This window comes from Lepisosteus oculatus, chromosome 14 (genome assembly GCF_040954835.1).
Source record: "Lepisosteus oculatus isolate fLepOcu1 chromosome 14, fLepOcu1.hap2, whole genome shotgun sequence".
Taxonomy (NCBI): Eukaryota; Metazoa; Chordata; class Actinopteri; order Semionotiformes; family Lepisosteidae; genus Lepisosteus; species Lepisosteus oculatus.
Window position 1 is genome coordinate 58,139,745 of NC_090709.1, and position 19,228 is coordinate 58,158,972.

Consider the following 19,228-nt stretch of genomic DNA (forward strand, 5'->3'; position numbering starts at 1 on the left):
GGAGCGAGCCTTCCCTGCGGCGGAGCGTGGAAACTTTCTCCCCGCGCTGCTGGAGTTGTGTGCGCTGCAGCGGTGCCTAGAGAACAGCACAAAAGGCAGCAGGCTCTGGAGAGCGGGTAAGAGACGGAGCCTTGTGTGCAGGTGAGCAGGCCCGTTTTTTGGAAATTGCTGAAAAGGCTCCGGTGTTTGTTCGGTGTGTGGCAGGCGCACGACGCGAGCTTGCGTAGCAATCTGCCGATCTGGTGTTATGCAAATGAGGCCAAATTGCGTCCCTGGACAAACGGCGCGCTCGTTTTCTCGTTTTGCCCACCCTTTTGAGTGTTAGTGTGGCGTGTGAGTGTGCAAAAGAGTGGGCCCAGCAGGAGGCGGTGGTGTGCGGGGCGAGGAGCTGGCCTAGGCTGCGCGCTTTGTGCTGTGGGTGCGGGCCGCTTGCAGGGGCTTGTACAGCTCATGCTTACCTGGTAGGGGTGATACTTTGATCATCCTGTAGGTGGAGTAGTTGGATTGTTTTCTTGTTTTGTGGAAGCAGTGTTTGTTTTGCAGTTTACAAAATGGCAACTTTTGGATCCCGCAAGAATTCTGTGCGTTTTGAGCTTTTGGATGACCTCTTCATGGATCGTATGCAGTTTAGCAGAAAAGTGTTGCAGAAGGAACTTGGCTTTGAACCTCAGCACTTTGATTTCATCTTCGCTCTCCCAGGTCAGAAAGCATTTGAGGTTGTATTTGCTACCTATCCTCTGTTTGAACAATGTGTGGATGTGTTTGAGGCAAGAAGAGGGAAAGTTCCTGCCCTTGAGAAGATCAACTTGCAGCCTCTGACACAGAGAGAGAGGAAAATGGTGCATGTTGTTATGTTCTCGGAACTGGCAAAGACTGAGGACATTCACACCTGGCTTAACCAGTACTGCACCGTCCACCATGGAACTGAGGTTAGAGATGTTGACAGTATAAAAACAGGAGCAAGGAAATTCGAGGTTCGCTTGCTACCGGACAATGTAAATGGAGGCTTAAGGCACCTGCCCTCTACAATCCGGCTGGATGTTCTTTATGTGGGACAACCAAAGGTGTGTTGGCGCTGTGGTGCTGTGGGACACCTGGCATCGTCCTGCACTGTGAAATGCTGCAAGACCTGTGGCAAACAGGGACATTTAGCCTCTGACTGTTCAATGCTGCCAAAGTGCAATTTATGTGGCTCGGAAGGACACGTTTTTAAGAACTGCCCTCACGCCTATGCCAATAAACTCAAAATGAGAAAGGATGAGGCAGTGCTTGTTTCAGCCAAACCGGCCCGTAAATCCAAAGCAAACAACAAGTCAAACAAAGAACCCTTGTTGGACAAAGACTCTCAGCCTCCAGCCAGGATCAGTCCTGCTGTGGCTCCGGGGCCGGTGGAAGAGAAATCCACTACGCCCCCACAACTGCAGACTGCACCAGAAAAGCACGAGGGTTTGAAAACCCCCGAGAACAGCGAGGACCCCTCCCCCACTCCTGCTCCTCAGAACAAGGGCCAGTGTGGGGCCCCCCGGTGGAGCGGGTCCAGCGAGGATACCCAGGATTCAGCGGAGCTGCTTTTCTCAGACTCTGCAAGTGCTACAGATGCCCTCCTCTCTTCCATCCAGTCCATCACAGAGGATCTGCAGCAGCTGGTGGGTGAGGGGGAAGAGGAGACTGGTGCATCGGCTGCACCCCTTTCCCCTCAGTGCTCTTGGACTTGAGGAAAAGAAAAAATGACTCTGTTTTTCCTCCCCCGAGCGAGACGGAAGGAGAGCATGGTGATGGGGACAGCTGGAACCCCTCCACCCCTCCCTCTACCCCCTTCCTTGAAATGGACTCCGTGAACGCTATTACTGCTGCCACCCTGATGAAGGCTCATTCAGAGGATGGCTGGCAGGAAATTGGTAAGAAGAAAAAGAAGAAGGTAACAGGTGAGACAGAAGAGAAATGTGTTTTGTAAAGACTGGTTCTACTTTCTTATGTAATATGGCTCTAAACATAATTTCTCTTAACACCAGAGGTATCAATGACAGAGTTAAATGCCAGTCTGTCTTTGATCACCTCCAGCAGAGAGAGGGAGATGTGTTGATGTTGCAGGAGTGTGCTTTAGCCTATCAAGAGAGGTATAAAAGCTTTGAAGATAGGTGGGATAAAGGGCCTTCTGTTTGGTCAGGGGACAATAACAACAGAGCCTCTGGCGTGGCCATTCTTTTCAAAGGATGGGCATTCAAATTGAAAAGTATTCAGAGGGTCATAGATGGCAGGTTGCTGTGTGTGGATGTGGAATGGGGGACCGTTAACCTGCGGCTAATCAATGTGTATTGTCCTACTGACGTGGGACGAAGGGTGGAGCTACTCAAGGCACTCTCTCCCCTATTGTTATGTAGCACAGACGTGATAGTGGGAGGGGATTTTAATTGTATCTTAGAGCACACAGACAGGCAGTCTAGCTCTCTGATAAAATTGGATTCCATCTCACTAGCCCTGCAAAACTTAGTTCAAGACTTTAAACTCTCAGACACATATAGATGCATATATCCCACAACAGCAGGATATACATGGTCAGGGAGGAATAGCAGCTCCAGAATTGACTATTGTTTTGTCTCAGAGAGAGTGAAAGTTGTTGGGGTCACTCTTCAGCCTGTCTTCTTCTCAGATCATCAGGCTTTAGGGTGTAGAGTGGAACTCCAGGGCGGGACTGTCTTTGGCCCAGGCCTCTGGAAACTCAACACAAAGCTGCTAGAGAACGAGGGGGTAGTATCCCGCTACAAGGAGAAACTATCACAGTGGCTGCCCTTGCAGTGTCTGTACGGGTCAATAGGAGAGTGGTGGGAGGAGGTGAAGGTGAGGACAAAGGCCTTTTTCATGGCTGAGGGAAGGAAGGCTGCTGCCAGACGGAGAGGAGAGCTAGCCAGGAAACAGAGGCAGCTGCAGCGTCTCTACACGATGCTGCACAGTGGCTTCGATGTGCTCGAGGATATCACCCTTTTAAAAAAGGACATCCGGAGCATAGCCGAAGAAAGTAGTCGAGGAGTGCTGTTAAGAAGCAGAGTGCAGTTCTTGGAAGAAAATGAGAAGTGTACTCGCTTGTTTTTCAGGAAAGTGGTAGGCTCCAAGTCTGTCATGGAAAGTGTAGTTGATGAGGAGGGATGAGAGAGAACAGAGCCGAGTGCTATCCTCTCCTGCACCGAGGCCTTCTACTCAAGACTGTACAGCTCTACAGAGGTAAAGGATGAAGAAATTCATTTTTTTACCTCAAAGCTAGAAAACGTTTTGAGTGAAGAAGATAGGGAAGTACTTGAGAGGGATTTGACAGTAGAAGAGCTGAGACAGGCTATGGAGAGCTTACAGAAGGGGAAAACTCCGGGTGCTGACGGGCTCCCTAAAGAATTTTATTGCACCTTTTGGGATTTGCTTCAGGATCCGCTACTGCTGCTATTCGAGGAAAGCTATAAGACAGAATTGCTGCCTGACTCCTTAAGAGAAGGGACTATCTCTCTCTTGTTTAAGAAAGGAGCAAAGAATAGATATATAGATAGATAGATAGATACTTTATTGATCCCGTGAGGGAAATTGCAGAAAATGAATTTCTTCATCCTTTACCTCTGTAGAATGACATAAAGAACTGGAGACCCCTCAGCCTTTTAGGCGTGGACACTAAGATCCTGTTCAAAGCCCTTTTCCTGCGCCTACAAAATGTAGTGGCCTCACTGGTAGGGAAAGAACAGACTTGTGGGATAGCAGGACGCCTGATGAGCGACAACCTGGCCTTGTTGAGGGATGTCTGTCTGTACTCAGAGGATCGCTCCCTCCCTCTGTGCATTTTAGGTGTAGACCTAGAAAAGGCCTTTGACCGCCTAAACCGGCAGTACTTAACATCGGTACTTGAGCACATGAAGTTTGGCCCCATCATGAGAAAGTGGATTAACCTGCTGAACACAGGTAGCAACAGCAGAGTAATGGTTAATGGCAATAGATCACGCCCTTTTGAAGTCTGTTCAGGGGTGAGGCAGGGCTGCCCATTATCCCCCTTGTTATTCGTTTTGGCTATGGAGCCCTTAGCCTGTGCCTTGCGCAAGGATCAGGTCATTAATGGGATACCAGTGCCTGGAATTGGGGGAGGAGAGGTAAAGACATCTCTATACATGGATGACGTCACCCTGCTCCTCTCTGACAATGCCTCAATTAGCAGAGCTCTGCAGTGCTGTGATCGTTTCTCTTTGGCTTCCTCTGCAAAAATTAACAAATCTAAGAGAGAGATTTTTTATCAGAACTGGAGGGAGCCAAAAGAAGGACATGATCTCAGGCTGCAAGAGAAGAGAATTAAAGTCCTGGGGGTGTATTTTGGAGAAGAGATGGGAACAGTAAATTGGCAGAACAAATTGCCAATCTTAAACAAAAAACTGATGCAATGGAAGGACAGAGACCTCACCATGACAGGGAAGGTGCTGGTCATCAAAACCGAGCTCTTGCCTGTCTTGAATTTTCTGGCTTCTACCTTCCCAATCCCACACCGTGTTGCGGCGGTGCTGAGGAGATTGATGTTTCAATTTCTATGGGGTGGGAAGCAGGAAAGACTCAGAAGGGAAATAATGTACAGGCCGCTACTCTCAGGGGGGAAGTCCGTCCCAGATATTGCTACGAAGCTGCTGTGCACTTTCCTGGCCTCTGTGCTGAGAGGCTTTGCAAAAGCACCTGCAGCGCGTACCTGGACTTATTTTTCCAGGCTCTGGGTAGGTAGGGAGGTGTTCAGAGTGTGGGGTGTCTGACCCAAGCTGGATGTCCCACTCTCTGACACATGCCCTGCAATTTATGGGACAGTTAAAAGTTTTCTAAGATCTCACCCAATTGGCCATATTCCCCTCCAAGATGTCAGCGTCCAAAAACTGGAAGATTTCGTTGCACCCCAGAACAATAGGCAGACCCCTGTGGGCATTTTAACATCAGCCCAAACAAGGAAGGTGTGGAAACACACATCCTCTAAGTTTCTGTGCAACATTCACAGAGATTTAGCCTGGTGTGTCGTCCACAAGTGCTTACCGGTACGAACTTTATTGTACCGTAGGGGCCTCATCCCCAGCCCTCGCTGCATTAGGGTGGGCTGCGGCGAGGAGGAGACTGTGACCCATCTTCTGTGGTCCTGTTTTTTGCTAAAGCCTTCTGGGCACAGTTTGAAGATTGGTTGCAAGCTCTCTCGCCCCAATTTACCCTGACCGCTGCTTTCGTCATATACGGCATCTCTCCTGTCAAACTTCCTCCTGACGTGTTTGACAGGATCTGGGCCGTGGTGAACAGTGGGAAAGACGCCCTGTGGAGAGTGAGGAACATGGGGCTGTTCAAAGGCATCAAGGTCCCAGTCAAGGCAGCAGGTAGCAGAAAATCTGTGGGAAATAGAGGGCATAGGTCAATATCTCAAGTAACTCTGAAAAACATTATCATGTTTAAGTAAAGAATGTGATTTGCACCAGAAAAAAAGAAATTGTTGCTATGTAATTGGTACCGTGTCAAAATGTAATGAGATGTGATCATATATACTGTTTTAAGTATGTATATTAATGTAAAGCTTTCTAATTTGTGATGTAATGTATTTTTTTGTGAAAAGAAAATAAAGTTCTTAAAAATCGTTTCTTAATCGCGTCTCCACTCGTCCTTCGTTCTGAAAAGAACCTGCAAACGCTACAATATCTATAACACACGTGAAGAGTGAATCTGAATTAATCAGAATGCCTCGCTGCACCAGAATTGTTATTTACGGATTTTAAAAATACATCTGGTACATCTGAAGACAGAATAAAACCCAGAACTGTAAAAGGACGACAGACCATTAAACTGCAAAGGAACAAGTAATAGATTTATTCCATGCTGAAAAAGTAATTGCAGAATAATTTTAGTTTCGGTGGTCTTTCTGATGTATGAGTTTGGAAAACCGTCTTTGAGAACACAACATTCGGTGCTCGGTACCATCAAGGTGTAAGAGGGTCAAGGATGAGTGGGAAACTTTGTTAGTAAGGAGACAGACACCACCCAACATGGGGCTCAAACCCACGACCCTGAGCTTAAGAATCTCATGCTCTACTGACTGAGCTAGCCAGGCACCAGTGTTCTCATAGACGGTTTTCCAAACTCATACATCAGAAAGACCACCGAAACTAAAATTATTCTGCAGCTAGGATCACACATTCTCCCTTCCCTTAACGACAGACTACTGTTCTTTTAAATTTTCTCTATTCATTGGAAGTTTAATTTCACACCTCTCTGCACCCATTCTGACTTTAAACCTCTTGTTTGGCCTCTCTTTCTGTCCCCTGCTCCCGCCTCTCACTCCTCCTCCCTCCCAACCTTTGTTCTCCCGCTACTTTACCTTTGCCTACTGCCCTGTCTCTCTCACACCTGAAGAAGGCTCCACGGCCGAAACGTTGTGTTCTCTTTCTTCTTTTTTTTCAGCATGGAATAAACCTATTACTTGTTCCTTTGCAGCCTACGCATGCTGACGCAGCTACCCACCTGAACTAAGACCATTAAACTGTCTGGTGATATTGCTGCACGGGGCGCAAGATCACAATAGAACACGTTATTGTACAAAAATGTTAACATTCGTGAATTAGTATTTTTTTTAATTATACCAAATGTTCGTTAAATAATGACTGATGTTTTTCAGACCATAAACACTATTATATGAAAAAAAAAATATTTACTATATATCCATTTAACTTGCTTTTTAAAAAAAAACATTACAATACGGTAGATAAAAATTGTTGTTAAGCGCTCTTGTATTAAATATACTCTACCAGCCTTTTAAGTCATGTGTCAGAAATAAAGTGTATAAAATTCGCTAAATCAAACAAAACACAAACGCTACGAAAAAGAAAAAAAATGCATTTATCCTGCAATTTTATCTCGTTGAAACGTTTTTTTTTCTCTGTGGCACTAACGGGCTAACGGTTAGGATTCCTGGTTACATAGAAATGTGTCTCTCTTGCCTTACGATGTCCAAATGATCAGTTCAGTGTAGAAAAGAGCAACGTAAAACCCCCTCAGGCGAAACGTATAAATGAAAGAGATCGCTTTATTTCTGCCCGCTTTCTCACTGAAGCCTCACTGCTAGAGAGCTGTAGAATCTGGAATAATTTATCCAGCTCTGGGAACAGTGTGTAGATGACAGGTTTGTGACTTTCTCATGAGCACGGTATATGAATCCATCAGATTAAAGACACTGTGAGCATTTGAATAAAATTAACGATAGTTTGTCCCAGCTCGCCGCGATGGTATAGTGGTCAGTACTTTGTGCTGTGACCGCAATACCCACGCTTTGAATCCGGGTGACAGCAGCCCAACACAAGAGAGTTTCCGTTGTCTATGTTATTTCAGTGAAGGGGGGCATGCGTGTACAGCGAACGATCATCGAGTTTATGTGTTGCCCCATATAAGCAATGTGAACCAACACTGCTTTACAAAGGAGCACGGTCTGATCTTATAGTTGATAATCTGGAGACCAGACCGACCTCTTCTCTGACGAGAAGAAAAGGTCAGGAGCCACAGTATTTAATATAAATAAGAGATTTCATTTTTTCTGTGGCGCAACTAGTACCAAACACTTAATCTCAGGGTTGTGAATTCGAGTTCCACGCTGGTAAGAAATCATATAGGTTATGATAAATTTACTTTTTTGAAATAAAAAGTAATATTATAAAACTTTCCCGATACCAGTTTGCAGGTGACATGTTCTTTATAAAAATAATCTTTAGTATGGGATCAATAACCGCGCCAGAACAAATATCGGAAAGAAATCGTCTGTCACTAAGGAATTTAAGTAGAGACAATCAGAAAACCTACATATAGGAAATGTTAGTTACTTTGTATGTGCTTTAGCGTTTTCTTTTATATACCGAAAAAAAGTTCAAGGCGTTCTAGTCCCTGTACTCCTCGTAGATAATCTCAACGAAATCACAATACAGTACAGGACACGCAGTGAGGAGCTCACACAATGAATAGTCTTGAACATGCCAAGCGTAAAGGCACACTGCACATCTGTGAAACATCACATCCTAGTTTAGTGACAGTGGCACTGGAAGACTGGAAGCTAGCAAGTCTCAGATCACTTTTTTATTAAAGGTTCAAGAAAACCCGAATATCTTTGCAAAAGACATTTCAGAATCCCAGTCAAATCCAGTACGATTGCTGGATGTTAGAATTCGGCTGAGCTATATCACAGATCTGCAGTCCACGATTAGAATACTGTGCGTGCGTCGTGTAAGACTGCCCAGAGCATTTCTAAAACAGGAGATACATTTTCGTTTCGAAATGAGATATAGGTAGAGTGAAATGGTCTGGGAAAAGTCCTAAGTTTGAACAGTTCACAATAGACGAAAAGAGGTAATTACAGACTCTTTTGAAATCTAAGAACATTAAAACTGTGCGGACCTTATCTTTATTTTACCTATTTTAATCGTTTTTCAGAAAGTGTAATTGTATTATTTTATGTGTCCCTGATGATTCTACTGATATGTTATAAGTGCTCTTGTTTATATTGAATCTATTTTGTTGTTTGTTGATAAATAAAGACATTCCGGGTGCGTGCTTCTGTAAAAATAAAATGACATCAAGGGCGCTGTACGTAGAGGTCTGAAGCCTGCTCCACAGAAGAACTAAATCAAGAGGTGTTAAAGAAGTCGAGATTTTGTCATGAGAAGGGAAGCATCTCAGAAAAGTAGGTGCAGTCGCTTCCATGCGTTTTACAAGAGCCACCAGGCAATCACAAGAACACACACCCAGCAGAAGGTAGAGTGGCTACCAGTCTCTTTGGAGGCATGGATTTGAATCCCCCCTCTACCAACTTCTATGTCCCCATTCCTACTGGTTAGGATTCCATGGGTGCACGTGGCTTTTTGATAGTCTCTTGATAAACGGAGCATTGTGTTAAAAGCTATTTGATCAGTTTAACATCAAGGTAGGAACATTTGTGTCTTCTCAACACAAATTTTCTTTTCGACCATCAGCAGGGAAGGACGTCTACCGAGATCACTTTTGAGTCAAATCACACTGTGACCTCAATTTTAATGTCGGTTGTGCTCATTTTATCTGTGAAACGCGTCATAACACCACTAGGGTGGACCAGAGTCTGAATCAATCAAGAGCACAGCGATTCTAATATTCTAATAACTGTGGTCTTGTGTACAGAGATCTGCTTCTTCTTTACCGAGTGTTTCAGAGTTTAAGAAGACGCTTCCTACCTAGATTGCTACAGTAGATCACACATTCATTTGAAAAGATCTGGGGATGCATTGATCAGGATTCAAACCCGGCTCAATTGCTTGGAAGGCATCTATACTCACAACTGTACCACCAACGCACTTCTGAGAAGCACTTGCACATTTTCATAATCCTCTCTCTCACCTTAAAAGTCATGAAGACACAGATGTCCAATGAAAATAAAATGTATTCACTCAAGGCTTCACTAATTATTTTGTTGGCCATCATTTTAATTAATATTAGCTGTGCCAAGGTGTTATTTTTGTCTCTTAAAGTTTGAGTCTGCTTCTTTCTTCCTGGTATAGAAATAACATGTTCAATCATTGTTTACACAACTCCACGATAAATTATTTGTCCATGTTCTAACGCCCGTGTGCGTTGATAGGGCATGTCTCAAAAGGACATATTAAATAAGAACAATATCTGTTTTGTTACCATTCCTGTGGTTGGAGCTGCTGTTTTGCCCTTTTATGTACCCTGTAATATTCACAGGCAGGGTTTTATCACTGGAGTTGTTTAGAACAAGTGAGCATCGGCCCATGAAACTCATAAGCAGTGCTGTTTTTTTTTATGCGTGGTTTGTTTGAGATTGCTTAAAAGACCAAAAAAGCTTTCAACGAAAACAGAATTGGAAGGCAGGGCACTAAGGAGATAGAAAAAAGCACCTCCCTGTCGAGGAATCAACCCCAGTCTTCCGTGTGACTGGAAATAAAAATAACTGATTAATTTGTGCCCAGACACTGGAAGCTTTAATGCGTTTTTTTTTCCTTCCTTATTTCTTCATTCCCAGTGAATTTACCCTGTAGTAAAGGAAACGCAAATGTGGGAAACTGCAGGTATTTTACGTGGTGAATTGCTTGTGCAGAGAGTTTGTGCACATCCTTAAATTACCCTCAGCTCAGTGATAGAGCATGTGGTGGGTATGTATGAGGTCCCAGGTTCAATCTCGGTACTGTATCTCTATGTGTTTCATGTTATCAAACTCCCATCGCAAACCTCTCTTCAGTGAGAGCTCTTTGCTTGTGTGCATAATGATGCCAGTTTATACAATAAAATGCAAGTACTTTGGAAGTGCTACAGTGTTGCTCTGCTGTTTTAAAGGTACTTTTAAAGTATTTTTCAGCTTTGTTAAAATTCAGATGATTTTATCTAATGTCGCGTCATCTTCAGAGGGTCAGTCAAGGTTTATTTATCAAATGCATAATACAGCAGACAGTGGTGGCTGTCAGCAATGAAATGCTTTTACTGAAATTGACTTGGCGTTGCTGTTGAAGAAGACACCTGTTGAATCTCACCTGGGGTTCCTTGAGAGATTGTTCAGCGAGCAAGGCCTCCCTCTGGACGCCGCACTGAGTGGAAAGCTACGCGAGCTCCTCACTGCTTGTCCTGTACTGTTACCTGTGCTCTCGTGTAGATTATCTATGTGCAGTACAATGCCAAGAACACTGTAGTGTGCTCTCACGAGGCACCAGTTCTGTAGGGGTTTGGGCATTTACTGGGACAATTATTAATTGTAGCAGTAAATCACAAAATTGATTCTTTTAATGGCCTTAGAATACAACCATGCAACATAACTCAAACAACGCACACACACAGGTACTAATACATTTATTAATACATAGAATATGCATGTAAGCCTAACAGATCTTATCGTGAGGGTTATCAGAATACAAAAGATATATATTCATTCAGTCACAAAGAGTTACACATATCAAGAGGACATACATTCGGTATATCATTCATTTAGACCATTTCGTAATTGAACTTGGTTATAACTTCTACATTAGATACTCAAAACAAATACATAACTCTTAGGAATTAAATTGATATCAACTGGTTGGGATAACAATTGAATTCTCGAGCTGTAATGCAGTGAATTTGAATATTCATCCAATCTCTGGGGATTCAGATCTCCTGCGGGCACAAAGAAGCAGTTGCAGGCTTGTTGCTGTCCAATCCGCGCTCTCTGGCTCCGTGCCAGGCTGTGCTGTGCGGCTTGCGACGGTGCACTGCTGGTGCTCTCTGAAGACCGGCTAGTTAGTGTTGGCTTTAACTAGCGAAATTTGTGCACAGAAGAAAAAGATGACTGTGGGTCCCAGCGGGTCAGGAAGAGGACTAGTTCTGAATAGTGAATTTTCTCACACCCCTGGAATTGTCTTTTAGGCTCTCTGTGTTGCCTGTTTTTACCTGGAGGAACTTCAGCTCATTCATTGGCTGAAAGTTTCATGGGCATCAGAGACCCACATGGGTTACTCGGCCCTACCAGTCCCTGATTGGCTGATGATGAGTAACCATGCACTCTGACCTTTGGGTTGTAAACCACTTGGATGAGGCTCTCCCTTGGAATCTTGCAGACTTTTAGGCACCAATGGATGACCATGATAGCCAGGCTTAGCTAAGTGCATCCCCCTTTGGGAGCTGTCCCTTATCAAAAGAAAACATCTTTAAATCAGCCTGCATGAATAGCTTCTCTGTGGCTGCACCACAGAGATGAAGAGAGAGTTGGGGGCTCATTTGGGAAAGCACAGCAACACTTAATTCTGTCTTATTAACAAGCATTGCTGCTACAGGATGATATAATAATAATAATAATCACTTCCACTTGTATAGCGCTTTTATGGACACTCCACTCAACGCACTTTACAGGTAATGGGGTGGCTCCACCTGGATGATATCAATTGATGTCATTTCAAAATACATAAATCTCTGATGGGCACAGGACAGGAAATCTTAAGGCTAACGCTCGTCACTGTGTGCAGATCTGCTCAACATGAATAGACTGTTTTGTAAAACGGCTCTGCTGACGTCACATCAGTGCTTCCGGTTCTCAGTCTGGGGGGCGTGGCATTTTCACCGGAACTCGCACTCTGCCCTGCCCACTCCCACGCTGCTACACCCTGCGACTGAAAACAAGTCCTTTTGAGAACCATGCACACTGGCTGACCAAGACCACAGGATCAGCTCGAGTCTGTGAGCTGAAAGTGGAGAAACAGCCAACTGTGGGGGGTGTATTTGTTTTAAAAACGTCATGAGTATGAACTATAAGTGACTGTACCTTCCCCAGCACAGAGGCAGGAATCGCTTCAATTAAAGACATTCAGTTCCTCTAAGATCCTAGAATGGATCTGGTTACTCTCCTCTGGACCCGTGACATTGTGTACTGATTTTGTGCCATTCAGTATCATTTATTGATTTTTCCTCAAGTGAAGTTGTGTGGTTTTTAATACACCAATCACTGCTATAGGTTTCTTTTTCCTGTCATGAAGTTGTGTAGTGTTTTTGTGGCAGTGAGTGACACCAATTTATTATTCCTGTTGTGAAGTTGTGTAGTTCTTATGTACCAATCAGTGCCACAAATTTATTTTCCTGTTGTGAAGTTGTGTAGTGCTTATGTGCCAGTGAGTGTGAATAATTTATTTTTCCTGTTGTGAAGTTGGACAGGACACCAGTCCATCACAGGACACACACAGACACACACACACCCTGGACAGGACACCAGTCCATCACAGGACACACTCACACACACACACACTCACACACCCTGGACAGGTCACCAGTCCATCACAGGACACACACACACATTCATGCCAGTGCCAGTTTTCCCAGAAGTCAGTTAACCCACCAGCACATCTCTGGACTGTTGGAGGGAAACCAGAGCGCCTGGAGGAAACTCGGGGAGAACATGCAAACTACACACAGACAGCCCCCCAGTCCAGACCTGATCCCGGTCCCCAGTGCTGTGAGGCAGCAGTGCATGACCACTGCACCACCCTGCCTCAATATACTGTAGGTATCTAGTAAGTGAGTAAGAATCCATTCTGCTGTGGCTCAGAATCATGTCAAAGCCACAGGATGGCACACTAAAACAGGGGTCCCCTGTCCTGCTCCTGGGGTGCCCCCTCACACACGGTCACCTGCTGAAGGTGGTATTTGTAGGACAGTATTTAAGAGAGTGACAGGAACACCAGAAGTGTCCTCAGTCCTGTCCGCAGTAGCTTCTGCTGTGTGACTCTTAGACCGGCGCAGGTGTGGGGGCGGACAGACGCACAGCCACATTCCTCGCTCGCACAGGCCCAGGGGATGATCCCTTACGGAACGCCAGGGAAAATAGTGTTGCTGCAACAAGACAGGACTGCAAAGCTGTGAGACGCGCTCTTCCACCAGAACCAGAACTCCCAGTCTGAACCACGAGTCTGTGGTCCAGGGCGGGTGTGCTCAGCCCGCCCGCAAACGGTTGTCGTCTTTTCTTTTCCTCCGTCCCTCCCGATACACAGCGTTTCGGACGATTCCGGTCTGTCGTCGGACACTGAGAAACACATTAGAAAGAAGAAGAAGAAACAAACGATTTCAGACCTTTTTACCTTTGTTAAGGACACCAGTCGTCCTGGTTCCTCATTTTTCTCTCATTAAAGGAACATAATAATAATAATAATAATAATAATTGCTTACACCTATATAGCGCTCTTCTGGACACTCCACTCAAAGCGCTTGTCAAGCTGCAGGGTGATATGGCTGCTGGATTGAACACACAGGCACGGCCGTCTAGACTCAGAGACGGCTTCTTCCCTGTTGGGTGACTGGACTCGACCCCCACCACTGGCCTGCACTGATGTGAGAGTTTCTCCAAGATGTGTGTTATTAAACTGGTTGTCATTCAGCTTCGACTTACACGGGTGTGTCGTGTAGTGGAAAATGTTTCTTGTGAGTCTCTGGGGTGCAGTGCACAAGCAGAACAGACGACAAGACCAAAGACAGTAACACAAGGACAGTAACAGTGCACACAACAGTATGGTGCCAGGGCAGAATGGTCAGAAACTGGGCAAATACGAAACCAGAGAAAAGTGTCTGTGTGTGTCCTGTGATGGACTGGCATCTTGTCCAGGGTGTGTGAGTGTGTGTGTGTCCTGTGATGGACTGGTGTCCTGTCCAGGGTGTGTGAGTGTGTGTGTGTCCTATGATGGACTGGTGTCCTGTCCAGGGTGTGTCTGTGTGTGTCCTGTGATGGACTGGTGTCCTGTCCAGGGTGTGTGTGTCTGTGTGTGTCCTGTGATGGACTGGTGTCCTGTCCAGGGTGTGTGAGTGTGTGTGTGTCCTTTGATGGACTGGTGTCCTGTCCAGGGTGTGTACGTAATGTCGAAAAGAATGTGGTTAATTGCTTCTAAATAAATCTGCTCACAAAAATAATTTGAAAATCTCGTCCGTGAAAGGGTTTTGCCTCCTTGCGTGAACACGAAAACAGTTTCTAGCCTGTGGTTATTAAGAACACACAAACTTCACTTTCGTTTTTTAAGCATATCCGCCGACATTCCCCAGAGCTCCGGAACTGCTCTTTTTCAACACACGTGCTTTACCTTCACTAACAGTAGCCGGGGACGGAGTCCCTCACTGAATACTCTGGATTGAGCTCAATTCACATTCTGCTACTCCTTTTCGTCTCCTTCACTGACTTCCGCCTTCGATCCACAGGGGAAACCCCAAGCGAAGCAGAGAAACAGAAACCTTCCACTTCCTGATCGAATTTCAGGTGGCGGAACCCATTCGGGCAGAAACTGATTGAGCCCCGACGGCTGTGCCTTCGACTCCCACCTGTTCACACGTGTTCCCTGACAAGAGTAACGGTTTTCTGAATCAAATAAAAAAAAAACACAATATCGACCCACACGACACCACCAGCCTTCTAAATTAACAAAAACAAGGCACGAACTGTACCAACGAGTGAGACTCAACCCCAGTTCAAAGGCAGTTAGCGCTGGCAGATGACTCTAAATCCTAAACGATCCCATCTGAATATCAATCAGACGTACAGCAGAAAGGGCACGAATGCGAGGAGGATTTTTGGCTCATCTGGCCCGTGTGATAGTAATTAACTGATCTAATAATCTCATCCAGCTGTGTGGAGAGAAGCCAGGGTATCAGCTTGTTCACCTCTCCCGCCCCTCTCTGTGAACAGTAGAGCCTCCTGTCCTGACTGGAGGAGCTCATCCAGCTGTGTCTAGAGAGAAGCAAGGGTATCAGCTTTGTCCCCCCTCCCACCCTCCTTTGTGCAAAGAATTAAAATGCATATCCCTATATTTCCACTTTTCGTCCATTTAATAATTTACTGATGATTCTAGGTTCTGTAGATGATTCTACTGATTTCGTCTTTTACAAAAATTTAAGCATTCAGAATATTAGTATCAGGTCCCATTGTAGTCCTCTATGGTCAAGACTAAAGAGACTCAGTTCCTCAAGCCTGTCAGTGTGGGACACACCCTTCAGTCTAAAGAGACTCAGTTCCTTCAGCCTGTCAGTGTGGGACACTCCCTTCAGACTAAAGAGACTCAGTTCCTTCAGCCTGTCAGTGTGGAACACTCCCTTCAGTCTAAAGAGACTCAGTTCCTCCAGTATGAGTGTGGGACACTACCTTCACACTAAAGAGACAGTTCCTCCAGCCTGTCAGTGTGGGACACTCCCTTCAGACTAAAGATACTCAGTTCCTGCACCCTGTCAGTGTGGGACACGCCCTTCAGTCTAAAGAGACTCAGTTCCTGCAGCCTGTCAGTGTGGGACACGCCCTTCAGACTAAAGAGACTCAGTTCCTGCAGTCTGTCAGTGTGGGACACTCCCTTCAGTCTAAAGAGACTCAATTCCTACAGTCTGTCAGTGTGGGACACTCCCTTCAGTCTAAAGAGACTGAGTTCCTCCAGCCTATCAGTGTGGGACACTCCCTTCAGTCTAAAGAGACTCAGTTCCTGCAGTCTGTCAATGTGGGACACTCCCATCAGTCTAAAGAGACTCAGTTACTGCAGTCTGTCAGTGTGGGACACTCCCTTCAGTCTAAAGAGACTCAGTTCCTGCAGTCTGTCAGTGTGGGACACTCCCTTCAGTCTAAAGAGACTCAGTTCCTCCAGTCTGAGTGTGGGACACTACCTTCACACTAAAGAGACAGTTCCTCCAGCCTGTCAGTGTGGGACACTCCCTTCAGACTAAAGAGACTCAGTTCCTGCAGCCTGTCAGTGTGGGACACGCCCTTCAGTCTAAAGAGACTCAGTTCCTGCAGCCTGTCAGTGTGAGACACGCCCTTCAGACTAAAGAGACTCAGTTCCTTCAGCCTGTCAGTGTGGAACACTCCCTTCAGTCTAAAGAGACTCAGTTCCTCCAGCCTATCAGTGTGGGACACTCCCTTCAGTCTAAAGAGACTCAGTTCCTGCAGTCTGTCAATGTGGGACACTCCCTTCAGTCTAAAGAGACTGAGTTCCTCCAGCCTATCAGTGTGGGACACTCCCTTCAGTCTAAAGAGACTCAGTTCCTGCAGTCTGTCAATGTGGGAGACTCCCTTCAGTCTAAAGAGACTCAGTTACTGCAGTCTGTCAGTGTGGGACACTCCCTTCAGTCTAAAGAGACTCAGTTCCTGCAGTCTGTCAGTGTGGGACACTCCCTTCAGTCTAAAGAGACTCAGTTCCTGCAGTCTGTCAGTGTGGGACACTCCCTTCAGTCTAAAGTGACTCAGTTCCTGTAGTCTGACAGTGTGGGACACGCCCTTCAGTCTAAAGAGACTCGGTTCCTCCAGCCTGTCAGCTGTCTTCAACCCTGGTACGTATATGGTTGCTTTTCTCTGGACTGATTCCAGAGCAGCAGTAAACATGGCTTTGTTTAAATACAACACATCTACAGTAAATAAGTACTGAACACAGCTCACACAGTGAGGCTCAACTGGACTCAACCTGGGGTAAGTAAGCCAGTTATTCAGGGGTCAGTTCCTGGTTAAAATGGACAGTTCCTAGTCCATCACAGGACACACGGACTCTACAACGACGACATGAAGAAATATTTGTATGTGTTTCAAAGTCAGACTCACAAGAATGACAGGTGTTACAGCCAAAGTTATGAATCATAAGGATTTATAGAAGGAACAGTCAGAACAGAATGCTGTTGGTATTGGATTTCTTTTGATAATTGACACGTAATACTTGAGGATGGTTTCATATTACTGTTAGACTTTTACAAGCCTTTTGACAAAAGCTGGGGTTTGGTGGTAAATTTATAGTGGTACTTACAGTGTATTGTTGTATATATACTTTAACAGTTCTTTATCTCTGACTAATGGTACATCATGGTTTTTAATCATCTGGGGGATTAGATAATGTTGCCCTCTCTCTCTATTATCATTTATATTGTCTGCAGAAATATTAGAAACATTAAGCCGCTCAATGTTACGGGCAGCTCTGTTGTTATTGGTCAAATGGCAAATGACACAACACTATTTCTAAAAGATAAAGATCAAGTGTTATTGGCATATCCTGGGGTTATCCTTAAATTTAAATGTGTAAATCAGTGACAATCCGTGAAACTGCAAAGTAACAAGTAACTGCAAAGTTTTTAGTAACAGTTGAAAGAAACTCAAAACATACCAATTAAGTCAATAGTCACGTGTTTGGTGATTAGTATAAGTGAAAATTAGTATAAATGAAAATGTGGATGATAGAATTAAAAATACTTTAGCTAACAGCATTTCTAAAACTGAGACTAGGCATAACAGCTGGTTAATAGCCGCTTACAAAGATAAGTCTCTTTGTATACGTCAAACTCTTTTGATTCAAATGTATTAAAAAGTTTTTAAAGTATTTTTTTTTTACCCAACATTATCTACTGCTGTCCGTCCCCACTGCCAGCATTGAAAATGTGACAAATTAAACTTTCTGTAGACCCGGAGGAAAAAAGACACATCATATAAAAAAAAAGTTATTATGAAGAGTTTGGTGCCAATATGATAGATTTGGATATTATTGGTGGTTCTTAAAAACCAATTGCCTTTACCAAAATACCCGAGTGAATTGTACGAAAGCGGAAGCAACGTCGGCGGTGACGTAGGGGGGTAGGGGGCGGGGCGTCGCCATAGCACCGCGGAAACCGCGGAAGGAGGCTTTCGAGTCGGATCGCTGAGCGACCGGGACTGGGAGGCGAGAGAGGAAGAGGTCTGCAGTTCTTCAGGGTCGTCGGCCAGGGCTGGCGAGGCCTGGGAAAAGTAAAAAAGTAAAAACACTGACAGAAAGGAGCACGCCTCCCAGAAGCTGCACTAAAGCAGTGAGACCTAACTCCAGGACCGCACTGCCTTTTTTCAAAGTTTTTATTTAAACCTTAGAAATACAAAAGAAGGAGACAGAATATTCAAACAGATACAGAAAGAGACACTTCACACCCAGAGGAATTCACAATTCTAAAAGCTGAAAATTAACCTTTTACATATGTCTAATAGAATTTAAATTAAAAATTCTACCTTAAAAGCATGAATAGAGGGAGCAGTATTAGACCATTTACAGTGGTGGATGAAGTATTTCGCCACAATAATTAAGTGATTAATAATTAAAACATATCCTTTATCCAAATCAGATCTAACAAATTATAAAATATCAAAATCTTTCAATTCAACATTTATCTTTAAATGTTTCACCATAACTATCCAAAACAATTTTGTATATATGCAATTAACAAACAGTGTAACAAAGACTCCTTCTCATTATTACAAAATACACAAAAGTCATCTTGTTCGTGTTTAAACTTAGAAAGTGGCAATTTAACAGAATAAAATCTATGAACGATCTTAAATGAAATTTATTTTACTTTATTTGTGAGACACACCTATCTACATCAATAGGACTGCAGTGGAGAGGGTCAGCAGTTTTAAGTTCCTGGGAGATAACATCACGGAGGACTTAACCTGGACCCACCACACCAACACCGTGGTCAAGACAGCACGGCACCGCCTATTCTTTCTCCGCAGGCTAAAGAAGTTCGGCATGCTGTCACATATCCAGGCCAACTTCTACAGGTGCACTATTGAGATCATCCTGACTGGCTGCATCACTGCCTGGTCTGGGAGTTGCTCCAACCGGGATCGCAAAGTATTGCAGAGGGTGGTGAAGTCAGCGCAGCTTATCACCGGCTGTGAGCTACCAAGCATCCAGGAGATCTACTCAGCTAGATGTCTGAAGAAGGCCAGGTCCAT